At 45.1% G+C, this 21,518-nt stretch overlaps 1 long non-coding RNA gene across 1 annotated transcript in view; it reads left to right on the forward strand.

Moving 5' to 3' along the window:
- Positions 1–264: 264 nt before the first annotated feature.
- Positions 265–21,518, forward strand: part of LOC149462244 (uncharacterized) — a 33,584-nt gene continuing 12,330 nt past the window's right edge. The window contains exon 1 of the long non-coding RNA XR_016312686.1: positions 265–605. This is a non-coding gene — a long non-coding RNA (uncharacterized LOC149462244). The remainder of the gene's footprint in view (positions 606–21,518) is intronic.

Consider the following 21,518-nt stretch of genomic DNA (forward strand, 5'->3'; position numbering starts at 1 on the left):
TATTAAGGCTCCGTGCACGCGAGCGATTTTTTTTTTAAGCTCAAAAAATGCTGGATGAAAAAACCTTCTAATAGCGGTTCTTTAGGAGCATTGTATTAGCGTTTTTACAGTATATGTAGAAAAAAGCTGTTAGGAGCGAAGGGGTGGAGCCAGAGACAGTCAGGCTGGGGAGGAAAGAGTTAGATGACGCTGGACGTGCTCCAGCCAGGAAACGAGGCGGAGCTCTGTCTGACTTACTGCATCTTCTAATGCACACTGTGAGAAGCTCAGACGGGTTACACTGAGACAAGAAGAGAAAAAACAAACCAATAGAAAGGAATAAATAATAAAAGGGGGTGACTGGATGGATGAGTCGGCGTTGTGCGTTCCTCCGTGCGCAGCACATTCGCAGCGCTGTTGCAGCAATGGAAATGAATGGTGTTGTGCGTCAGATGACGGGAGCGAAGCACAAAATGAAGATGAATTTCGGTGAAATAATGGAGCTTTTCTTGGAAGCATCGCTGAGAAGAAAATGTGTCATGAGAATGGCCGGGAGCGCCGGGCCTGCGGTGCCACCTGGTGGGCAGATCATGGCTAAACAGCGACAAGTGAACAATCCTTCAGAGGTGAGCCTGGGGCACAATGGCCAGAGCTGGGAAAGGGTCCTCTGATACCCGGGGTAAGGGGAAGAGGGGGCGGGCGGGGGGTGCAACTTCTCTTTGTAGCAGCTGCTACTGTTAACCTTCACAGTGCTAGAAGACAGCAGCTCAGGACAGTATCCCAGCGACCCCTGTATCCCAGCGACCCCTGTATCCCAGCAACCCCTGTATTCCAGCGACCCCTGTAACCCAATGACCCCTGTATCCCAACGACCCTGTATCCGAGCAACCCCTTTATCCCAACGACCCCTGTATCCCAGTGACCCCTGTATCCAAAAGACCCCTGTATCTCAGTGAACTCTATATCCCGGCGACCCCTGTATCTCATTGACCCCTGTATCTCATTGACCCCTGTATCTCAGTGACCCCTGTATCTCAGTGACCCCTGTATCCCAGTGACCCCTGTATCTCAATGACCCCTGTATCCCAGCGACCCCTGTATCTCAATGACCCCTGTATCCCAGCGACCCCTGTATCTCAATGACCCCTGTATCCCAGCGACCCCTGTATTACAATCACCCCTGTATCCCAGCGACCCCTATATCCCAACGACCCATGTATCCCAATGACCCCTGCATCCCAATGATCCTTGTATCCCAGCAACCCCTGTATCCCAGCAACCCCTGTACCCCAATGACCCCTATATCCCAGTGACCCCTATATTCCAGTGACCCCTATATCCCAGAGACCCCTGTATCCCAGTGACCCCTGTATCCCAATGACCCCTATATCCCAGCCACCCCTGTATCCCAATGACCCCTGTATCCCAGCGACCCCAGTATCCCAACGAACCCTATATCCCAATGATCACTGCATCTCAATGACCCCTGCATCCCAATGACCCCTATAGCATAGTGACCCCTGTATCCCAGTGACCCCGGTATCCCAATGACCCTTGTATCCCAGTGACCCCTGTATCCCAGTGACCCCTGTATCCCAGCAACCCCTTTATCCCAGTGACCCCTGTATCCCAGTGACCCCTGTATCCCAATGACCCCTGTATCCCAGCGAACCCTGTATCCCAGTGACCCCTGTAACCCAATGACCCCTGTATCCCAACAACCCCTGTATCCCAACGACCCCTGTATCCCAGTGAACTCTATATCCATGCGACCCCTGTATCCCAGCGACCCCTGTATCCCAGCGACCCCTGTATCCCAATCACCCCTGTATCCCAGCGACCCCTGTATTCCAACGACCCCTGTATCCCAATGACCCCTGCGTCCCAATGATCCTTGTATCCCAGCGACCCCTGCATCCCAGTGACCCCTGCATCCCAGTGACCCCTGCATCCCAATGACCCCTGTATCCCAGTGACCCCTGTATCCCAGTGACCCCTATATCCCAGCGACCCCTGTATCCCAGTGACCCCTGTATCCCAGTGACCCCTGTATCCCAGTGACCCCTATATCCCAATGATCCCTGCATCCCAATGACCCCTATAGCATAGTGACCCCTGTATCCCAGTGATCCCAGTATCCCAATGACCCCTTTTTTCCGAGCGACCCCTGTATCCCAATGACCTCTATATCCCAGTGACCCCTGTATTCCAATGACCCCTGTATCCCATCGACCCCTGTATCCTAGTGACCCCTGTATCCCAATGACCCCTATATCCCAATGACCCCTGTATCCCAGCGACCCATGTATCGCAATGACCCCTGAACAGTTGTGCTCAAATGTTTGCCTCCCCTGGCAGAAATTATGAAATATTGGCATTGATATTGAAAATATGACTGATCATGCCAAAAAATGCTCTTTTATTGAAGGATGATGATCATATGAAGCCATTTATTATCCAATAGTTGTTTGGCTCCTTTTTAAATCATAATGATAACAGAAATCACCCAAATGGCCTGAATCAGACGTCTCCGCCCCCTGGATCAGAAGTCTCCACCCCCCAGAATGTTTGGCCTTGGTACAGACACACAAGGTGACACACACAGGTTAAAATGCCAATTAGATTTTAATGTCCCACATCTGTGGCTTTTTAAATTGCAATTAGTGTCAGTGTATAAATAGTCAATGAGTTTGTTAGCTCTTACGTAGAAGCACTGACTAGGCTAGATACTGAGCCATGGGGATCAGAAAAGAACTGTCACAAGTCCTGTGTAACAAGGTAATGGAACTTTATAAAGATGGAAAAGGATATACAGTAAAAGGATGTCCAAAGCCTTGAATATGCCAGTCAGTACTGTTAAATCACTTATTAAGAAGTGAAAAGTTCGGGGATCTCTTGATACCAAGCCAGGGTCAGGTAGACCAAGAAAGATTGCAGCCACAACTGCCAGAAGAATTGTCCGGGACCCAAAGAAAAACCCCACAGGCAACCTCAAAAGAAATACAGGCTGCTCTGGAAGAAGATGGTGTGGTTGTTTTGAAGGAGTACAATACGGTAATACTTGAACAAAAAATGAGCTGTTTGGTGGAGGTGCCAGAAAGAAGCTTTTACTGCACCAATGCCACAAAAAGCCCGGTTACAATATGCCTGACAACACCTTGACATGCCTAACCGGGCCTTCTTGTGTCATTGATGCAGTAAAAGCTTCTTTCTGGCACCTCCACCATGCAGCTCATTTTTGTTTAAGTGTCATCATATTGTGCTCCCTCAAAACAGCATTGTATAACTTCCAGTGACCCCAGAGCACCCTACATCACCCATGACTCAAGAGTGCCCTGCACCTCCAGTGACTCCAGAACACCCTATGACTTCCAGTGACCCCACAGCACCCTGCATCACTCATGGCCCAAGAGCACACAATGACTTCCAGACTCAGTGACCCCAGAGCCCCCTGCATCACCCATGACCCAAGAGCACCCTATGACTTCCAGTGACCCCACAGCACCCTGCATCACCCATGACTCAAGAGCATCCTGCATCACCTCTGACCCCAGAGCACCCCATGACTTCCAGTGACCCCAGAGTACCCTGCATCATCTATGACTCAAGAACACCCTGCATCACCTGTGACTCCAGAGTATGCTAGGACTTCCAGTGACTCCAGAGCACCCTAGGACTTCCAGTGACTCCAGAGCACCCTGTATTACCCATGAACCCAAAGCTCCCTGTGACTTCCAGTGACTCCAATGCATGCTTTGTCATCCAATGACCCCAGAGCACCCTATGTCTTCAGTGCACCCTGAGTGCCTCTGTAACTCCCCATCTCCCCACAGCCCTGGGTATAATCCTGATTCTCCTGGACTGTCTCTCTCCCTGTGGATAGGGGCCCCTGTGACTCCCAGTGACCCCAGAGCACACTGCATCACCCATGACCACAAAGCACCCTGTGACTTCCAGTAATCCCAGAGCACCCTGTATCACCCATGACTCCAGAACACCCTATGACTTCCAGTGACCCCACAGCACTCTGCATCATCCATGACTCAAGAATACCCCGCATCACCTGTGACTCCAGAGCATCCTATGACTTCCAGTGACCCCAGAGCACCCTGCATCATCCATGACCCCAGAGCATCTTATGACTTCCAGTGACCCCAGAGCACCCTGCATCATCCATGACCACAAAGCACCCTGTGACTTCCAGTAACCCTAGTGCACCCTGTATCACCCATGACTCTAGAGCACCCTATGACTTCCAGTGACTCCAGAGCACCCTGCATCATCCATGACCCCAGAGCATCTTATGACTTCCAGTGACTTTTGAGCACCCTGCATCAACCATGACTCCAGAGCACCCTAGGACATCCGGTGACACCAGAGCACCCTGTATCACCCATGAACCCCTAGAACCCTGTGACTTCCAGTGACTCCAATGCATGCTTTGTCATCCAATGACCCCAGAGCACCCTATGTCTTCAGTACACCCTGAGTGCCTCTGTAACTCCCCATCTCCCCACAGCCCCGGGTATAATCCTGATTCTCTTGGACTGTCTCTCTCCCTGTGGATAGGGGCCCCTGTCTGTGATACTGGAGACAACATGGGGTACAAATGAGCTCATATCCACCTCTATGCAGCAGATCAACAAATAATCTGTAACATTTCCTTATTACTTTTGTACTATTCAACGTCTCTGTCGCCTCTCTCTGTTCCTCTGTTTCTCTGTACCTCTGATGGACGTTTCTTCTGGTCCGTTCTCTTCGCTGTACGGTCTTTGAAGCTCACCTCCCCTGAATGCGCCAATAAAGGAATCCAGACATGCGATGTGCGCTGTGCGTGAAGTCTTTCATCCACATTATAGCAAAATTCTCCGTCTGATCCTCCACCGTGTTCTGGTTTTATTGAAGGATGACTTTGCAGAGAAATGTCTCAGATTTGATATAAATGGAACTTTCAATGGATCACGTTCACGACATTTCCACCATCCTACAGTAGAAGGAAAGGCAATACCGCCCCCCATCTTTTAAATGTTGCCTCCCCACTGCTCTTATATTTCCTGCATACTGTTTCTAATAAATGCCCGTTTTATTACTTTTTCCAAGTGGTCGCTTGACTACAATGCTCCGGTGAGTGTGTCTGTGTGTGTGTGGCTGTTGGGCGTGAATTCTTTTGTGGCCGATAAAGCCATGGGTGCCACTGGGATGATAATGAGCTGATATCCCTGAGATAAGGATTCAGCAGCGTTGTCGGTTCCCCCTAGATAAATGGAGCTTTGAGGTCATGTGACCACTTGGAAAACGTAAAAAAACAGTTATTTGCATTGAAATTTATTACAAATGGCGAATGATGGAAAGTCCGGCTGACACTGCAGCTCCAAAACAGAGGGGAGGTAGGAGACATGCGCCAATGGAGAGGCATAGCGCCTAACTGTCCACCACTTGGAGATAACAGGACTCTCCCTCTTCTAGGACCAATTTCCCCTGTCCTCCTCCTGGGCTGTTCATTTATTCTGGTGGATAGACTTCTATAAAGAAGAATATAATATAAATGAGACCCCTGTGATCATTTATCCATAATAGTAATAAAGTATCCAGCAAGATTGCAGGTCTGGACCCAGCGATGTATTTACCATGAGGCAAACAAGGCATTTGCCTAGGGCAGCAATTTTTAGGGGGGCAGCACGGCCTCCCCCCCCCCCATGGAAGAAGGGACCTGGTGAGCAGTGGATTTCTGCTGCTGGAGGGAGAGACACACCTGGCTGGATCAAGGGGGTGCCCTGTTGTTCCTGAGTGGCCACTGAGCACCTTCCCCCGCCCGCACTTAGAGCTGGGACCAGGGGAAATCCTGGAGCAGGGAGAGGAGAAGTGGCTGAGAGGAAAGAGACGGGAGGAGATGCGCTGTGTTGTGTTTACTGGGCTCTCCCTCCTGTCAGAACATGACATGCAGCATGCTCTCTCTCTCTCCCTCCTTCCTCCTGCTGGTGACCCCTCTAGTGATATAAAGATCTATATAGAGGAATCGGGACCTCCTTCCTCCTGCCGGTGACCCCTCTAGTGATATAAAGATCTATATAGAGGAATCGGGACCTCCTTCCTTCTGCCGGTGACCCCTCTAGTGATATAAAGATCTATATAGAGGAATCAGGACCTCCTTCCTCCTGCTGGTGACCCCTCTAGTGATATAAAGATCTATATAGAGGAATCGGGACCTCCTTCCTCCTGCTGGTGACCCCTCTAGTGATATAAAGATCTATATAGAGGAATCAGGACCTCCCTCCTCCTGCTGGTGACCCCTCTAGTGATATAAAGATCTATATAGAGGAATCAGGACCTCCTTCCTCCTGCTGGTGACCCCTCTAGTGATATAAAGATCTATATAAAGGAATCAGGACCTCCTTCCTCTTGCCGGTGACCCCTCTAGTGATATAAAGATCTATATAGAGGAATCAGGAAAATAAAATTAATAATACTCGTGAGCCAAAATGTGATACTCCCCTTGTGCAATAAATTATTTAACAAACTTTTTTATCAAATTATGGTGCATCAACACTTTACACAATACTCATTATCTGTGTGAAACATAAAATATAAGAAAAATATTTGTATATATATATTTTTAAATACATATACAGGTGCCGCGCTCCATATTATAACCATAAAATCATATACAAGTGATCATATAAATAATGGTGTGAAAAACCTTCGTGCTTCAAATCAGTGCAGTGTATAGTGCTTTTCAAATTATTGCTACTTAAATACTCAAAAAATAAATTCATAAATAGTCCTCTTTGTGCTTTTATTCTTTTCAGTGACAAATTCAGTGATGTGCCACACTCCCCATGCTCTATAGATAGGTGTGCGCTCACCTTCTTAATTAGCCAAACAAAGTGGCTAACAACGCTTTTGTCCGATCAGGACTGGGTGGTAATCTTCATGCTAAATATATATTTCCATCCATGCCGTGGATTTATATTGCCATTTTCCTGCCACCAAAGATCTATATAGAGGAATCAGGACCTCCCTCCTCCTGCCGGTGACCCCTCTAGTGATATAAAGATCTATATAGAGGGATCAGGACCTCCTTCCTCTTGCCGGTGACCCCTCTAGTGATATAAAGATCTATATAGAGGAATCAGGACCTCCCTCCTCCTGCCGGTGACCCCTCTAGTGATATAAAGATCTATATAGAGGAATGGGGACCTCCTTCCTCCTGTCGGTGACCCCTCTAGTGATACATCCTAGAATCCTATTCACTTCCCCCACTGTCTGGTCACACTGTTTGCTCATTTTGCAACCATCTGACATAAGTACCCCCAAGTCCTATTCCTCTGAAGTGCTGACCAACACTGTGCCCCCAATGTTGGAACACTTGTTCCTACCAGGGGCGGACTGACCATTTGGAAACTCGGGCACTGCCCGAGGGCCCGAGGTCAGTAGAGGGCCCCATGAGATGCCCCTGGTACCCTTTTCATAGGCTTTTTTGAGTTTTGGCAAGGACACAGGGGCCCCATGATCCCCTATTGCCCGAGGTCCCCATGAGTTATCAGTCCGCCCCTAGTTCCTACTATGTGATAATGTGAAGGCAGAAAAAAACCCCCATTAAATGTCTGTAAATCTTTTTGCTTTTCTCTTGCAAGAAAATCTTTAAAATCTTTCCTGAAATTGTATCCTATTTAAGTGTTGGCTGTTGCATTACAGGGATTACCTCCTGGAGCCACCCTCTGCTCCCTGGCTGGAAGTTCACAATGGCATTACCAGGACTTTTGGAGCTAGAAGGATAAAAAATGTGGGGCAAAATAAGAATAAAGGAACGCCCAATAACTCACCATAATGTGCTGCTAAAGGGAAAAGTGATGCTAATGTTACTAGTTTAACCGCTTGATTACCGTGGCAATTTTGAAACATACAGAGGGGCGGACTGACCATTTGGAAACTCGGGCATTGCCCGAGGACCTGGGGTCAGTAGGGGGCCCCATGAGATGCCCCTGGTACCTTTTTCATAGGCTTTTTTGAATTTGGGCAAGGACACAGGGGCCCCATGATCCCCTATTGCCCGGGGGTCCCATGAGTTGTCATTCCGACCCTGGACATACATGTTAAAATCTGCATTATCTTTGCTAGAAAGTTAATGAGAACCTTCAAGAGTTAAAGATTTTCTGAAAGCAGAGGCCCTGGAGAATAAAATGGTGGCTGTTGCCAATGTTCTATGTCACATGATATTTGGGCAGCTGTTTATCAAATGCAAATGTTATGGAAAGTTACACTCAAATGCATTTTAATGCAAGCAAACACAATATAATACCCAGTTTTTGTTTTGTTTTAGTAAAAGATGATGTTTTGTCAAGTAAATAGATATCACGCATGTATAGATTTGAACTTGTGCATGCCTTTGAAATGGTTACAAACGATTGTACCTAAAATTGTCCATAGGTGGCACTTTAAAGGGTAACTCCACTTTTGTGAAAAAACAAATAGCAGTAAAAAAATAATATAGTGTATACAATTGCTACACATAAATCATATTGTAATTGAATGTTATTACCTGCTTCAGTACCGGGAACTTTCACCCCCATCCTGCCCAGGACAACTTTCAGCTTTCAGCGCTCTCACAATTTGAATTACCATGCGCGGTCATGCAACACTGTACCCCATATGAAATTTGTATACTTTTTTTGGGGACAGATGGAGCTTTCTTTTGGTAGTATTTAATCACAACTTTTTTTGAATTTTTTGCAAAACAAACAAAAAAAGTTTGAAAATTTGGAAATAAAATCCCTTTTCTACCGTTCCGTTCTAAAATTTTGCAAATAATTATTTTTTCGTCTTCACTGATGTGTGCTGATGAGGCTGCGCTGATGGGCACTGATGAGGCTGCATTGATGGGCACTAATAAGGCAGCACTGATGGGCACTGATGAGGCTGCATTGATGGGCACTAATAAGGCAGCACTGATGGGCACTGATGAGGCTGCGCTGATGGACACTGATGAGGCAGGATTGATGGGCACTGATGAGGCTGCATTGATGGGCACTAATGAGGCAGCATTGATGGGCACTGATAAGGCTGAATTGATGGGAACTGATGAGGCTGCATTGAAGGGCACCGATGAGGTAGCACTGATGGGCACTGATGAGGCTGCATGGATGGGCACTGATGAGGCTGCATGGATGGGCACTGATGAGGCTGCATGGATGGGCACTGATGAGGCTGCATGGAAGGGCACTGTCGAGGCAGCACTGATGGGCACTGATGAGGCAGCACTGATGGGCACTGATGAGGCTGTACTGATGAGGCAGTACTGATGGGCACTGATAAGGCTGAATTGATGGGCACTGATGAGGCTGCATGGATGGGCACTGATGAGGCTGAGCTGATGGGCACTGATGAGGCTGCATGGAAGGGCACTGATGAGGCAGCACTGATGGGCACTGATGAGGCTGTACTGATGAGGCAGTACTGAAGGGCACTGATGAGGAGGAACTAAAAAGGCTTCTCTGATAAGCACTGATAGGTGGCACTGATGGACACTGGTAGACGGCACTGATGGGCACTGGTAGGATGCACCGATGGGCACTGATATGCTGCACTGATGGGCAATGATTGGCACTGATATGCTGCATTGATGGGGCTGCACTGATAATCAGGGCATTGATGATCATAGTTACATATTACATAGTTAGTCTGGCTGAAAAAGGTAAAAAGGCCATCCAGTTCAACCATAAAAATAAAACTTATAATCCTCCACCCCCAGTTGATCCAAAGGAAGGCAAAAAATCCAGCAAAGAATGATCCAATTTGCTCCTGCAGGGGAAAAAATTCCTTCCTGATCCCCCGAGAAGCAATCAGATATTCCCTGGATCAACTTTACCTATAAATGTTATATCCAGTTATATTCTGTGTATCCAAGAAAGAATCCAGGACTTTCCTACAGCAATCCACTGAGCTGGTCACAACCAACTCTTGAGGGAGTCTGTTCCACATTTTCACAGCTCTTACTGTGAAGAAACCTTTCCGTGTTTGGAGATGACAATTCTTTTCCTCCAGATGCAAAGAGCGCCCCCTTGTCCTCTGTGATGACCTCAGGGGGAATAACTCTACACCGAGTTCACTATATGAACCACTGATGTATTATACATGGAGAGCATATCCCCCCTTATGTATTATACATGGTGATCATATCCCCCCTTATGTATTATACATGGAGATCAAATCCCCCTTATGTATTATACATGGAGATCATATCCCCTTTATGTATTATACATGGAGATCATATCCCCCCCCCTTATGTATTATACATGAAGATTATATCCCCCCTTATGTATTGTACATGGAGATCATATCCCCCCTTATGTATTGTACATGGTGATCATATCCCCCCCCTTATGTATTATACATGGAGATCATATCCCACCTTATGTATTATACATGGAGATCATATCCCCCCTTATGTATTATACATGGAGATCATATCCCCCCTTATGTATTATACATGGAGATCATATCCCCCTTATGTATTATACATGGAGATCATATCCCCCCTTATGTATTATACATGGAGATCATATCCCCCCTTATGTATTTTACATGGAGATCATATCCCCCCTTATGTATTATACATGGAGATCACATCCCCCCTTATGTATTATACATGGAGATCACATCCCTCCCCCCTTATGTATTATACATGGTGATCATACCCCCCCTTATGTATTATACATAGAGATCACATCCCCCTTATGTATTATACATGGAGATCATATCCCCCTTATGTATTATACATGGAGATCATATCCCCCCTTATGTATTATACATTGAGATCATATCCCCCCTTATGTATTATACATGGGGATCATATCCCTCTTATGTATTATACATGGAGATCATATCCCCCCTTATGTATTATACATGGAGATCATATCCCCCCTTATGTATTATACATGGAGATCATATTCCCCCTTATGTATTATACATGGAGATCATATCCCCCCTTATGTATTATATATGGAGATCATATCCCCCCCTTATGTATTATACATGGAGATCATATCCCCCCTTATGTATTATACATGGAGATCATATCCCCCCTTATGTATTATACATTGAGATCATATCCCCCCTTATGTATTATACATGGGGATCATATCCCCCTTATGTATTATACATGGAGATCATATCCCCCCTTATGTATTATACATGGAGATCATATCCCCCCTTATGTATTATACATGGAGATCATATTCCCCCTTATGTATTATACATGGAGATCATATCCCCCCTTATGTATTATATATGGAGATCATATCCCCCCTTATGTATTATACATGGAGATCATATCCCCCCTTATGTATTATACATGGAGATCATACCCCCCCTTATGTATTATACATGGAGATCATATCCCCCTTATGTATTATACATGGAGATCATATCCCCCCTTATATATTATACATGGAGATCATATCCTCCTTATGTATTATACATGGAGATCATATCCCCCCTTATGTATTATACATGGAGATCATATCCCCCCTTATGAATTATACATGGAGATCATATCCCCCCTTATGAATTATACATGGAGATCATATCCCCCCTTATGTATTATACATGGAGATCATATCCCCCTTATGTATTATACATGGAGATCATATCCCCCCCTTATGTATTATACATGGTGATCATATCCCCCCTTATGTATTATACATGGAGATCATATCCCCCCTTATGTATTATACATGGAGATCATATCCCCCTTATGTATTATACATGGAGATCATATCCCCCCCTTAAGTATTATACATGGAGATCATATCCCCCCTTATGTATTATACATGGAGATCATATCCCCCCTTATGTATTATACATGGAGATCATATCCCCCCTTATGTATTATACATGGAGATCATATCCCCCCTTATGTATTATACATGGAGATCATATCCCCTCTTATGTATTATACATGGAGATCATATCCCCCCTTATGTATTATACATGGAGGTCATACCCCCCCTTATGTATTATACATGGAGATCATATCCCGCCCTTATGTATTATACATGGAGATCATATCCCCCCTTATGTATTATACATGGAGATCATATCCCCCCTTATGTATTATACATGGAGATCATATCCCCCCTTATGTATTATACATGGAGATCATATCCCCCCTTATGTATTATACATGGTGATCATATCCCCCCTTATGTATTATACATGGAGGTCATATCCCCCCTTATATATTATACATGGAGATCATATCCCCCCTTATGTATTATACATGGAGATCATATCCCCCTTATGTATTATTCATGGTGATCATATCCCCCCCTTATGTATTATACATGGAGATCATATCCCCCCTTATGTATTATACATGGTGATCATATCCCCCCTTATGTATTATACATGGAGATCAAATCCCCCTTATGTATTATACATGGAGATCATATCCCCTTTATGTATTATACATGGAGATCATATCCCCCCCCCTTATGTATTATACATGAAGATTATATCCCCCCTTATGTATTGTACATGGAGATCATATCCCCCCTTATGTATTATACATGGAGATCATATCCCCCCCCTTATGTATTATACATGGAGATCATATCCCACCTTATGTATTATACATGGAGATCATATCCCCCCTTATGTATTATACATGGAGATCATATCCCCCTTATGTATTATACATGGAGATCATATCCCCCCTTATGTATTATACATGGAGATCATATCCCCCCTTATGTATTATACATGGAGATCATATCCCCCTTATGTATTATACATGGAGATCATATCCCCCCTTATGTATTATACATGGAGATCATATCCCCCCTTATGTATTTTACATGGAGATCATATCCCCCCTTATGTATTATACATGGAGATCACATCCCCCCTTATGTATTATACATGGAGATCACATCCCTCCCCCCTTATGTATTAAACATGGTGATCATACCCCCCCTTATGTATTATACATAGAGATCACATCCCCCTTATGTATTATACATGGAGATCATATCCCCCTTATGTATTATACATGGAGATCATATCCCCCCTTATGTATTATACATTGAGATCATATCCCCCCTTATGTATTATACATGGGGATCATATCCCTCTTATGTATTATACATGGAGATCATATCCCCCCTTATGTATTATACATGGAGATCATATCCCCCCTTATGTATTATACATGGAGATCATATTCCCCCTTATGTATTATACATGGAGATCATATCCCCCCTTATGTATTATATATGGAGATCATATCCCCCCCTTATGTATTATACATGGAGATCATATCCCCCCTTATGTATTATACATGGAGATCATATCCCCCCTTATGTATTATACATGGAGATCATATCCCCCCTTATGTATTATATATGGAGATCATATCCCCCCCTTATGTATTATACATGGAGATCATATCCCCCCTTATGTATTATACATTGAGATCATATCCCCCCTTATGTATTATACATGGGGATCATATCCCCCTTATGTATTATACATGGAGATCATATCCCCCCTTATGTATTATACATGGAGATCATATCCCCCCTTATGTATTATACATGGAGATCATATTCCCCCTTATGTATTATACATGGAGATCATATCCCCCCTTATGTATTATATATGGAGATCATATCCCCCCTTATGTATTATACATGGAGATCATATCCCCCCTTATGTATTATACATGGAGATCATACCCCCCCTTATGTATTATACATGGAGATCATATCCCCCTTATGTATTATACATGGAGATCATATCCCCCCTTATATATTATACATGGAGATCATATCCTCCTTATGTATTATACATGGAGATCATATCCCCCCTTATGTTTTATACATGGAGATCATATCCCCCCTTATGAATTATACATGGAGATCATATCCCCCCTTATGAATTATACATGGAGATCATATCCCCCTTATGTATTATACATGGAGATCATATCCCCCCTTATGTATTATACATGGAGATCATATCCCCCTTATGTATTATACATGGAGATCATATCCCCCCCTTATGTATTATACATGGTGATCATATCCCCCCTTATGTATTATACATGGAGATCATATCCCCCCTTATGTATTATACATGGAGATCATATCCCCCTTATGTATTATACATGGAGATCATATCCCCCCCTTAAGTATTATACATGGAGATCATATCCCCCCTTATGTATTATACATGGAGATCATATCCCCCCTTATGTATTATACATGGAGATCATATCCCCCCTTATGTATTATACATGGAGATCATATCCCCCCTTATGTATTATACATGGAGATCATATCCCCTCTTATGTATTATACATGGAGATCATATCCCCCTTATGTATTATACATGGAGATCATATCCCCCCTTATGTATTATACATGGAGATCATATCCCCCCTTATGTATTATACATGGTGATCATATCCCCCCTTATGTATTATACATGGAGATCATATCCCCCCTTATGTATTATACATGGGGATCATATCCCCCCTTATCTATTATACATGGAGATCATATCCCCCCTTATGTATTATACATGGAGATCATATCCCCCCTTATGTATTATACATGGAGATCATATCCCCCCTTATGTATTATACATGGAGGTCATACCCCCCCTTATGTATTATACATGGAGATCATATCCCGCCCTTATGTATTATACATGGAGATCATATCCCCCCTTATGTATTATACATGGAGATCATATCCCCCCTTATGTATTATACATGGAGATCATATCCCCCCTTATGTATTATACATGGAGATCATATCCCCCCTTATGTATTATACATGGTGATCATATCCCCCCTTATGTATTATACATGGAGGTCATATCCCCCCTTATATATTATACATGGAGATCATATCCCCCCTTATGTATTATACATGGAGATCATATCCCCCTTATGTATTATTCATGGTGATCATATCCCCCCCTTATGTATTATACATGGAGATCATATCCCCCCTTATGCATTATACATGGTGATCATATCCCCCCTTATGTATTATACATGGAGATCATATCCCCCTTATGTATTATTCATGGTGATCATATCCCCCCCTTATGTATTATACATGGAGATCATATCCCCCCTTATGTATTATACATGGTGATCATATCCCCCCTTATGTATTATACATGGAGATCATATCCCCCCTTATGTATTATACATGGAGATCATATCCCCCCTTATGTATTATACATGGAGATCATATCCCCCCTTATGTATTATACATGGTGATCATATCCCCCCCTTATGTATTATACATGGTGATCATATCCCCCCTTATGTATTATACATGGAGGTCATACCCCCCTTATGTATTATAGAGATTTTTATCTCTATCAATGACTAGATCTGCAGTACAGATGACAGTGGTCCCCCTAGAACTCGCTCACGACATCCTCCTGTCAATCATTGTCAGGACCGGCTCTCCCTGTGCGTTTGCGTCCTATTAATGGCCGTCGTTAGTCGTCGCGGGGATATGATTGCGGCTGCCGCCAGCACAGTTAATGGTCCGCTTTTCTGTCTGCATGAAAATCCTCATTAACCCCGGGGCAGGCGGTGACACCCGGTAATGAAGGTCGCTTGTTTCGGGTTATGGCGGGGCTGGCTGGGAATAATCGGGGTCAGCGCCGGCTGTAAATTCAATTTTAATGACACTTGTTAATATCCGTGATCAGAGCTCCCAGCACTCCCTGGCTGCTGTCTAATGAACAATGCAAAGTATTCTGTGCAGAACATTCCGGGGCTGGAAATAGATAAGGACACCCTGACACCAAATCCCATCAAATATTTTTCTTGAGTTTTCTTTCCTCTCGTTAAATTTTTTTTTTTTTAAATTTTGAATTCAATTTTTAATTAATGTGTCTCTGAACTTGCTGGAAAATCTGACTACATCAGGAGGAGTCAAATCCCCAGCACAGATCTTCCCACGTCTGGGATTGTCTACCTACTGTCCGTGCTGGCCCAGCTCCTCCACCCCTCCCTTCCCTGCATAATTGTCACAAGGCCTCTGAACTTGCTGGAAAATGTGGTTACTTCAGAAAGAGTCAATTCCCTACCGTCCTTGTATGTCTCCTTTCTGGGAATTATCTAATTATTGTCTGTGCTGGCCCAGCTCAGGGAGACTCTGTCGTGGAACCTGATGTAAGGGAGGACTCTAATGGGGACCTTTTGTAAAGGGAAACTTTGATGGGGACTGTGATGTAAGGGGGATTCTGAGTTAAAAGGGCACTCTGATGGGACACGAATAAAACAAGGGATTTAAGGGGGCACTCATGTAAGAAGGGACTCTGATGGGGACCATGATGTAGGGGATGCTCTCGTGCCACCCTGATGTAAGGAGGGACTGTAATAGGGAACCTAAAGTAAGGGGGGACTTTAATGGGGACCCTGATGCAGGGGATGCTCTCGTGGGACCCTGATGTAAGGGGGGCTCTGATGGGGACCCTGATGTAAGGAGGGACTTTAATAGGGAACATGAAGTAAGGGGGGCTCTGATGGGGACCCTGATGTAAGGAGGGACTTTAATAGGGAACATGAAGTAAGGGGGACTCTAATGAGGACCCTGATGTAGGGGATGCTCTCGTGGGACCCTGATGTAAGGGGGTCTCTGATGGGGACCCTGATGTAAGGAGGGACTCTAATAGGGAACCTAAAGTAAGGGGGGCTCTAATGGGGACCCTGATGTAGGGGATGCTCTCGTGGGACCCTGATGTAAGGGGGGCTCTGATGGGGACCCTGATGTAAGGAGGGACTCTAAAGGGAACCTAAAGTAAGGGGGGCTCTAATGGGGACCCTGATGTAGGGGATGCTCTCGTGGGACCCTGATGTAAGGGGGGCTCTGATGGGGACCCTGATGTAAGGAGGGACTCTAATAGAGAACCTAAAGTAAAGGGGGACTCTAATGGGGAACTTGATGCAAGCAGTACTCTGAAAGGGACTGCGATGCATGGGGGACTCTGATAGGGACCCTGATGGAGATTTTTTTTCAGTCCTTGAATATTTGTAAACTATATGCCGTGGTCCTCATACTGACAATTTGTAGTCTCCTGCTGTAGAGTATCACTTGACAGCTCTGAGTCTGCAGACATTAAATCCAAGATGGCGGCATCTAGCAGCAGTGTTGGGGCCTTTGGATGTCTACACAAGGGAGGCTTCTACTGGTAAATGACATTCGTAAAATACAATAAATGCTCATATTGTCTTATGGGAATATTTTTTTTGATAAAAGGTCTTGTGACCAGGGGCGGACTGACCATTCGGGCACTGCCTGAGGGCCCGGAGTCAGTAAGGGGCCCCATGAGATGCCCCTGGTACCTTTCATAGTTTTTTTGGGTGTGGTTTGAGTGTGAGCGAGGACACAGGGGTCCAACTATCCCCTATTGCCCGGGGGCCCTATGAGTTGTTAGTCTGCCCCTGATTGTGACATTATTCTTACCAACATTATGGTGCCGGATCCTGGGATGCTTTTAATCCCACCCACGGCCTGAATTTATCCACCCACTTCCCCAGTTGGTGTGCTCCAATCTTGCCCACCCAGACCTCATCTCTAAATATGCAGGGACCACCCATCACACCAATTTTATGGGCCATTCCTGCCCAGACCCCGACTCTAAATACTGCCTTATCCCAGCAATGAATGCATGTCTGAGTGCAGTAACTCAAATAAAGGTGAGTCTGTGATCCCAGGACATGGCCCGGGACATACACTATATTCCCAAAGGTATTGGTTGGCCGGCCTTTCCACGCACACAAACTTTAATGGCCCCACAGTTTTAGTCCGTAGGGTTCAATATTGAGTTGGCCCCGCCCTTTGCAGCTATAACAGCTTCAACTCTTCTGGGAAGGCCGTCCACAAGGTTTAGGAGGGTGTCTATGGGAAGGTTGGACCATTCTTCCAGAAGCACATTTGTCAGGTCAGGCACTGATGTCGGGGGAGGAGGCCTGGCTCGCAGTCTCCGCTCTAATTCATCCCAAAGGTGGTCTATGGGGTTGAGGTCAGGACTCTGTGCAGGACAGTCAAGTTCCTCCACCCCAAACTGGCTCCTCCATGTCTTTATGGACCTTGCTCTGTGCACTGGTGCGCAGTCATGTTGGAACAGGAAGGGGCCATCCCCAAACTCTTCCCACAAAGTTGGGAGCATGAAATTGTCCAAAATGTCTTGGTATGCTGACGCCTTAAGAGTTCCCTTCACTGGAACTAGGGGGCCAAGCCCAACCCCTGAAAAACAACCCCACACCATAATCCCCCTCCACCAAATTTTACACTTGGCACAATGCAGTCAGGCAAGTACCAAACCCAGACACATCCATCAGATTGACAGACAGAGAAATGTGATTCATCACTCCAGAGAACACATCTCTACTACTCTAGAGTCCAGTGGCGGTGTGCTTTACACCACTGCATCCGCCGCTTTGCATTGCACTTGGTGATATAAGGCTTGGATGCAGCTGCTCGGCCATGGAAACCCATTCCATGAAGCTCTCTACGCACTGTTGTTGGGCTCATCTGAAGGCCACACCAAGTTTGGAGGTCTTTAGCTATTGACTCTGCAGACAGTTGGCGACTTCTGCGCACTGTGCGCTTCAGCATGCGCTGACCCCACTCTGTCATGTGACGTGGCCTACCACTTGGTGGCTGAGTTGCTGTTGTTCCCAGTTGCTTCCACTTTGTTATAATCCCACTAACAGTTGAGCGTGGAATAGTTAGTAGCCAGGAAATGTCACGGATGGACTTATTGCCCAGGTGACCACCTATCACGGGACCACGCTTGGAGTCACTGAGCTCCTGAGAGCGACCCATTCTTTCACCAATGTTTGTAGAAGCCGTCTGCATGCCTAGGGGCTTGATTGTATACAGCTGTGGCCATGGAGGGGATTGGAACACAGGAATCACATGATTTGGTGGGCAGGGCCAATACTTTTGGCAATATAGTGTAGCATGGACTGGACAAAGGGCCATGATGTGGGAATGTCCTGGTAAATCTGGGGCAGTTGCTATGTACTGTATGCAACAGGTTTAAAAGTTCTGATCCTGAGGGAAGGTGTTTTGCAGCGCACATCATAATTCATGTTAGCACTTTGCGACCAGCCTTTCCTCGGTCTGAAATAGATGATGATTTATGCTGAGCTGCAGACCAAACATATACGTTCGATGTTATATAATGAACTATTTCATGGTACATACAGGGGCAGACTGACAACTCATGGGGCCCCCGGGCAATAGGGGATCATGGGGCCCCTGTGTCCTTGCCAAAACTAAAAAAAGCCTATGAAAAGGGTACCAGGGGAATCTCATGGGGCCCCCTACTGACCCCGGGCCCTTGGGCAGTGCCCGAGTTTCCAAATGGTCAGTCCGCCCCTGGTATATACAGGTATAGAGACTGGAATATCACCTGGATCATTCACTGAGGTGTCAGAAAATGCAAATTCCTCAGGTTCATGTCTTATGTATTCATGGAGAATATTTGTGAAACAGTCAAGTCCAGACACATCTGCTGTGTTTGATCATAATTTTTTTTCAAATAGCTGTTTCATCCCTTTGATCTGAAAATAGATTTTATTGTGATCAAAAATACAATTCTTTCCTTATTTTTTTTCTTTTACAAAGTTTTTATTGATGGAAGGTACACAAGAGAGGATACAGGTAGAAGGGGTCTGATGGAGGGTGACAATGAATACAGAAATGTACAACAATGTTTACATATGTTCCTGTACAAAGGATTGAGAAATCCACGCAGGAATAAGAAGGAGATCCATGTAGCTCTTCAAGCAAATGGCGCTCCCAGGCTGGGGAATGCCTGGGGGGTCCTGTGCCCTGTGAAGGACTAACAATGGGGAAAGGACAAAAGAAGATGACGATGTTTGCCTTCTTACTGCAAGTAAAACATTGAAAATTGACTGGGCTCATCTCTGATTTCGTGGGTGGCCTACCCTGAACTGGTACCTGGCTCAGCTGAGGAAGAATCGGGGTGAAGTGTCATGGTAAGGTACAGGGGCGGACTGACAACTCATGGGGCCCCCGGGCAATAGGGGATCATGGGGCCCCTGTGTCCTTGACCAAACTCAAAAAAGCCTATGAAAAAGGTACCAGGGGCATCTCATGGGGCCCCCTACTGACCCCGGGCCCTGGGGCAGTGCCCAAGTTTCCAAATGGTCAGTCCGCCCCTGGTAAGGTACTGTACATGTAAAAGTGAACTGATTCTCCTATGGCTCCCTTGGGGGGAGCAGACCCTTGGTAACATGAATTTATTCAGGAGGTTTGTCACCCAAGAATGCAATGTTGTACCAAAGTTTTCTTGGTCTTGCCTACATAGCTGTCAAAAGTTATTGCTGGAAATGTCTGACACAATACTGGGGCCAGCACCAAAGCTTTGTGTTGAAAGGCTTCCAATGGGTATTTAAGAGGTTGCATGAGAGACTGAAGTATACACTTGAATCTAGAGCCTGTGTACTCAGGGGAAGGTCCACCAAATATTGGGCGGAGCCAGACTGTGACGTCATCGCGCAAACCGGAAGTTCACGGGAAGCCATCCTGTTTGTAAAGCACTTACACTGTGTTCTATTTGAGTAGTTTTTACTACGTGGAGTTCTTGATTTTATTTCTGAGATTGGATTAGGAGTGATGACTCTCTAGAAGCATGCTTTGTGATGTTCCTTGTCTGCTAAAGATCACTGCCAGAATCTGAACCAAATGCACATGATGACCTTTCTTTAATTAGATCGGTCAAAAAAAAATCGGCTGATTATAGTACTGTTAGTGGGTTAATTGGTCGGCCGTTTTTTGGGGTTTTAGCACAGTTTTTTTATCAGTCATGTTGGAAAATTTGCGGCTGATTTGGACAATCGGCCGATTTTCCCAGCAATGATGGGCAGATCAGCCGATTGTTTTACCGATAAAAAATATGTGCATGAGCTGTGACCTGCAAGGTTGCCAGCATTCTTTTTACTGTAAATGCACACACACGTATATTTATTTATTTCAGGTACTTATATATCGCCATCAATTTACGCAGCGCTTTACATATATATTGTACATTCACATCAGTCCCTAACCCTCAAGGGGCGTACAATCTAAGGTCCCTAACTCACATTCATACATACACATACTAGGGACAATTTAGAGAGGAACCAATTCACCTCTCAGCATGTCCTTGGAGTGTGAGAGGAAACCCACACAGGCACAGGGAGAACATGCAAACTCCAGGCAGGTGGTGCTGTGGTTGGGATTCGAACCAACGACCCTAGTGCTGCCAGGTGGAAGTGCTAACCATTTAGCCAACGTGCTGCCCTGTGTATATTAATATATATATATATATATGTATATATATAGTTTCTGAAAGAGAAGAAGAAGAAGAAGAAAGAAGAAGAAGGAAGAAGAAAGAAGAAGAAGAAAGAAGAAGAAGAAAGAAGAAGAAAGAAGAAGAAGAAGGAAGAAGAAGGAAGAAGAAAGAAGGGGAAGAAGAAGGAAGAAGAAAGAAGA

Source organism: Staurois parvus, unplaced genomic scaffold, assembly GCF_062004578.1.
Source record: "Staurois parvus isolate SC_StPar_1 unplaced genomic scaffold, SC_StPar_1.0 ptg000179l, whole genome shotgun sequence".
NCBI lineage: Eukaryota > Metazoa > Chordata > Amphibia > Anura > Ranidae > Staurois > Staurois parvus.